Below are 5,982 nucleotides of genomic sequence, written 5' to 3' on the forward strand. Positions count from 1 at the left end.
CACCTTGCAAAAAAAAATCATACAATTATGTTAACATAAAATAATCATGAGTTAAGGACATTTCCAAGGCACTTATATTTTTTAAAACATTATCTTTCAAAATAAGGTCCAAAGGTGGCCCCATGTGATTCTCACAGGAAACGGCCACCAAAGCTAAACTCACAGTCCAAAATTATAAAAGTTTAATAAAAAATGGCACCACAAGTGCTATTCAGCCAAAGCAAGACAGGAGAATTAAATTCCTGTTTTTCCAACAGTTGAAGTCATAGACGTAGAACAAAAACAGACTTTTAAAACGTTTAGAGAAATAAAAGATGTTAACAAATATCCGCAAAATTAAAGATAACATAAAGTATTACAAAGACTTGAGAAATAATGAACCAGGTAATCTAGAAATAAAAATTACATAATGCACTTTTCTTGCAGAGCTGTGCCCGCCGCTTTCGTTGCGCTCCGAGTCCGCCTTCTGCCCCGCCACAGCAGGGAGCCCACGAGCCAGGGTTGCTTGAGGCTCAAAATGCTGCTCCTCCAGAATGTGGTGTCACTTTGAGGAACAACGGTCCGGGGTGACATCCAGATGAACCAGCGGCAGAGGCGCCTCAGGCCCCAGGGCCTGGTGGTGCTCAGTTTCCGCCGCCACCAGTTCTGGCGTCGTCCGGCAAACGTCAAGAGCAAAGAGATCCCGAATTCTCTCAAGCACGTCCCACCCCGCGGCTGGCTCAAGCCCAGCGTCAGGCCTTCTAAGCGTGAGGTGAGCAGCGCGCAGGCGCAGGAGCAGCCCTCTTGGTCTTCCTGCGGGAGGCTCTGCCTGTCCGCAGGAAGGACTCCACTGTGCTCAGGACTGACCCAAAGTTCATCACCTGGTCTCTGGTGGGCTGCAACGACGTCGCCTGAACTGTGAGAAGTTCCTGGTGGGCCCTGATGGTGTGCCTGTGTGCACATACAGCTTTTGCTTTCCAGCCATGTATATGGAACCTGGCATCGAAGCCCTGGGGTCCCGGGGGCCCGGCTGTGCCTAGGCAAACCTCCTATCCCTGGGGCTTGGTAGTCGCAACACTGCCTTCTAGGGATTTCACCCACAAAGGTGTTTCCTCGAAAGCTGCATGGAGGAAAGCTTGATTTCTGGGAAAATCCCCTGAGATGGGTGCTTCTTCTGCATCCCAACACCCCTTCCCCAAACCAAGATTACTCATTAATAAAGTGCCTGGTGTCAAAATAAATAAATAAATAATCATTGAAACAAAACAATAAATAGAGTGTGCATTTAAAAAAAAAAAAAAAACTGTGGAGAGAATTGTGAAACTAGAAGAAATAGATCACAGAAATTAAAAAAAAAAAATGAAGTTCAAAAGAAAACACAGGGGGCGCCTGGGTGGCTCAGTGGGTTAAAGCCTCTGCCTTTGGCTTCGGTCGTGATCCCAGGGTCTTCGGATTGAGCCCCGCATTGGGGCTCTCTGCTCAGCAGGGAGCCTGCTTCCTCCTCTCTCTCTGCCTGCCTCTCTGCCTACTTGTGATCTCTGTCTGTCAAATAAATAAATAAAATCTTAAAAAAAAAGAAAAAACAACACAGAAGCTAAGAGACAAAGATAGAATAGAAATGTCTCATTTTTTCTAATCTGATTCACAGAAGACAATAGAAAAATATGATGGGGGCAATATTGGCAAATAGAGTGAATGAGAATTTCATAGAATTGATGAAAAATAAGAATATTTAGGCTCAGGAAATACATGTCCTTCAAGGAAAAATAAAAGAAAATCCACACCAAGACATTTTGTAAACTTATTTAAAAATACCAAGTGCAGGAAGAAAAACATAAAAGTAGCCAAGGAGGAAAGAAAGATTATTTACAAAATATGCAATATCATAATGAATATAAGCAGCCTGTAGAATAATATCCTCAAAATTCTGAGAAAGGGTTGGTGGGTGGGGGGAACTGTCAATTTAGGATTAGATACCAAACTAAATTATCACTAAGGATTTTAGAAGAAATAAAGACATTTGAGACGAGGAACTTGCCACTAACCTACCCTCACTAAAAGAAATTTTAAAGGAGTATTTCAGAAAGATGAATAGATACACAAAAGGGAGGTCTGAGATTAAAAAAAAAAAAACAATGAAATTGAGAAATGCATGAATAGGTCTAAGCAAATGTCAATGACATGAAACAGTTCAAATAATAGCAATGTGAGGATAAAAAAAACAAGGTAGACTAAAATTATATTTGATGCCTGACAACAATTCTGTAAGAAGGAGAAAGAACAAATTGCAATTAAAGTATTCAAAGTCAGTGCCATTCAAACTATGTTCCATGATCAGTACCAGTCCACAAATTGTACTGATCTGTAACAAGAAATTGAGAGTAAGGGTTTAGAAACTGTAAAAGCATTTTGACAGAATAATTTTATGTCTGTTAAATCTAGGAATCAAAAAAGTAGCCTTGTATTTAATGTGCATTTTATCATTTCACTTCTCTAGTAACATGTGCCGATTTATTTTACAGCTCTATCAGTCTATAAAGAGTTGGAAATTTTGAAAAAAAAAAAAGAAATTCTTTACCACTGACAGTTTGAAAAGTATTGTTCTTAAGTCCTCTACATTGGGGGAAGGAGTACAGAAATTATCTTGAGAGAGATAGAAGTAGATCAAATACAATATAATCCAATGTGTAATAACTAAAAGATCAAAAATAATGAAGTAGCAGGAAAATGCAGAATTAAAAATAAAGGTATAAATGGAAAACAAGAAAATTTAAAAAGAAAAAAATAAGCATCGAAAAGGAAGGATAAAAGGGAAACACAAAATAAGATACAAAATCCAAATGTATTGAATTTGGTGCCTAAATGATATGTAAATACAATGAAAAAACATTATTTTGTTGACATATTTCACAATGGATTTAAAAAAGAAAACAAAATCCAGTTATATGCTGTTAGTAAGCAGAAAGCTGGTAAAGTAAAAGAATGGAAAGAAAAAAAGAGCAGGTAAAGACCAAGTAAGTGAAGGCTGGTGTACCTCTCTTTAAGGCAAAATCAGATTTTGAGGGGATAAGAATCATCACTATGTATTGATAAAGGTTGGAACCTACCGGAAAAAAAATTCTACCAAGAGAATATATACTCGAGAGAAATTATCAACATTAAATGTTTATAGTAGAAGAGCAATGTCTACTATTAACAAGCCTAGCATCTAAGTTAAGATGTTAGAAAACTAAAATATACCTAAATACTATTTGAAGGAATAAAATGTAAAGAGAACGGAAAATAATGATAATGAACACAAAATAGGATTAATAAATTAATAAATTAATAAATTAATAAATTAAATTTATAAATATATAAATATATAAATAAATAAATAATAAATAAATAAATAAGTGATTTGTAGGAACTAATAAAATAGAAAAAAGGAAGTATTTTAGGACTGATCAAGAAAAAAATTAAGGAATAGTTTTAGGAGCCAAAAATAGGTCATAATGCAGATATAGTTGAGGTTTTATTTAATTATTTATTTATTTATTTATTTATTTATTTTTGGGATTTATTTATTTGAGAGAGAGAGAGAGAGAGCATCCAGTTGAGCAGAGGGTGGGGCAAAGAGGAAGAGGGAATCCTCAAGCAGACTCCCTGCTGAGCAAGAGCCCTGACGTGGGGCTCAATCCCAAGACTCTGAGATCATGATCTGAGCTGCAATCAAGAGTTAGCCTCCTAACCGACTGTGTCCCAAAGTTAGAGATTTTTAAATGATGAAAGAATCCTATGAACAACTTCAGGTAAATAAATTGTAAAATCAGAAGCAACAATCCACACCATCCCCCAAAACACACACATGCATACAACTACTAAAACTTGTCTCAAGAAAAAAAAATGAAAAAAAAAATTATTTGTCAGAGAGAATGAGAGAAAGAGAGAGAGAGAGGCAGGCAGAGGGAGAAGCAGGCTCCCCATTGAGCAAGGAGCCTGATATAGAACTCAAACCCAGGACCCTGGGATCAGGACCTGAGCCAAAAACAACCACTTAACCAACTGAGCCACCTATGGGTCCTCAAAAAAAATGAAAAATTTGAATAAGCCTGTAACCATTAACATTAACCATTAACAAAATTGAATCAGTAGAATCACTAGTAATACAACTGTACCCTACACTCTGCAAAACCCATCAGGCCCAGAAAATTTTGTAAGAAAAACCAAAAAAACAAAAACATTTTTTATTTTTGCAAAAAAAAAAAAAAAAAAAAAAAGGTAACATTACAATACCATCTACTTTCAATAATAAGAGAGTCTAAAATTCTAGAGAGTATGAGCAAAATGTAATACATTACTATATTTCTGAAAAAGCTAATAATGAACAACTATGTTTATCCCAGAAATGTTAGTATAGTTTACCACCAGGAAATCAATAAATGTAATTCACTAAAACATCAGATTAAAGTAGTAAACACATACTGTGATTTCAATAGGTACAGAAAAGTCATCTGATAAAACAATAATATTCATAATAAGACATCTTGTTATTTTAGTAATAAAAGGCAATCTCCTTAAATGGCATCTACCAGAACCTTCTCTTTAATATTAGGAAAAATAAAGACCTACTAGCACTATAGTGATTATCTATCTAGTGTGTGTATCTAGTATATATTTGGATGCATATCTATCTATAGTATATATGTGTCTATGAGTGTATGAGTATAGATATCTATGTAGATATATATAGATCTATTGCTAGATACACCAGGATGACATTACACAGTGATTTTTATAAATATAAATTAATGTGAAGATAAAATCACTATATAATGTTATATTGACTTCAGTCAATAGGGTAAAAACAAAACATGGATATTGAGATTTTTCAAAGTTAATATGATTTTCTACATGAAACCTAAATTACTTAGTGGTCAAATTTTAAGAATTAATAAGGATTCATCAAGACTGTTCAGTAAAAGAATATACATGAGTTGATTTTATTCTTGTATATTAGCAAGTAATTGTGTATTATAATAATTATGTTATTAACACTATTAATATTAATAGCAAATCATATTTTCATGTAAATTTCTAAACATAAACAATTATAAAAGCAATAAAATATTAAATAGCAGAGGTCAACTTTTTAAAATAAATCTGAGTAATGCCTTTATGGAGAAAATTTTAAAACTTGAATGAAAAATTATGAAGGAAGACGAAATTAAGTGGCAAAAGAAGCCAAATTTGTAAAGAAGAATGCTCAGTGACTTAAAGTTGTTAATTATCTCCCAAATTAATCTATAAATTCAATGAATTACAAATTATATTGTTATAGATGATTCTAAAAGACTGAGGAAAATGCAAAAGGCTAAAATAACTACATTTTGTGGGAAAGAAAACTTCCCCTCCCAGTTTTCAAGATTTATTTTGAGATTAATCTAAAAAAATCAGAGCAAAATTTGCCTCAGGGATGAGCAAAAAAATCTATGGAAGAAGTAAAGACCAAGGACCATACCAATAATATATGACTTTTTATATTTTGCAGAGATGGTATTGCAAGCGTGTGTATGTATGAGCTAGTCAAGGCCTGCTGCTATGACAGTTGTTAGCCATAGAGAATAAAATAACATTTTTGTATATTCATTTCAGGAGTAGTAAAGAACTAAACTGGATGTGCAAAGCTTCACAATGTTTAGAAGTAAAATTGTGGAATACCTGTATGCCTTCAAAAAAGATAAAAAATTCTTGAGTAAAAAATAAAAAGCACAAACCAAACAGGAAGTTTATGAATTCAACTACATTAAAGTGAAGACCTACTATGCACCAACATAATTCATAGTCAAAGTGAAAGACATGGCTCAGACTCAGAATTTAGATGTAATGCATAAAAACAACAAAGACTGTATAGATATAGGTAGTGTATGTTCCTACAATTTAATATAGAAACAGAAGAATCCAGTTTTAAAATGTGCAAAATTTCCAAACCACAATTCACAGCAAAGAAAACCTGCATGGCCA

The 5,982-nt window shown here is 34.2% G+C and overlaps 1 pseudogene; it reads left to right on the forward strand.

Moving 5' to 3' along the window:
• The first annotated feature begins 409 nt into the window (after positions 1 to 409).
• On the forward strand, positions 410 to 1,019 carry LOC111142905 (annotated as a pseudogene).
• Positions 1,020 to 5,982: the final 4,963 nt, after the last annotated feature.

The sequence above is a fragment of the Enhydra lutris genome, unplaced genomic scaffold (genome assembly GCF_002288905.1).
Source record: "Enhydra lutris kenyoni isolate GAN:26980312 unplaced genomic scaffold, ASM228890v2 scaffoldscaffold9, whole genome shotgun sequence".
NCBI classification, from domain to species: domain Eukaryota; kingdom Metazoa; phylum Chordata; class Mammalia; order Carnivora; family Mustelidae; genus Enhydra; species Enhydra lutris.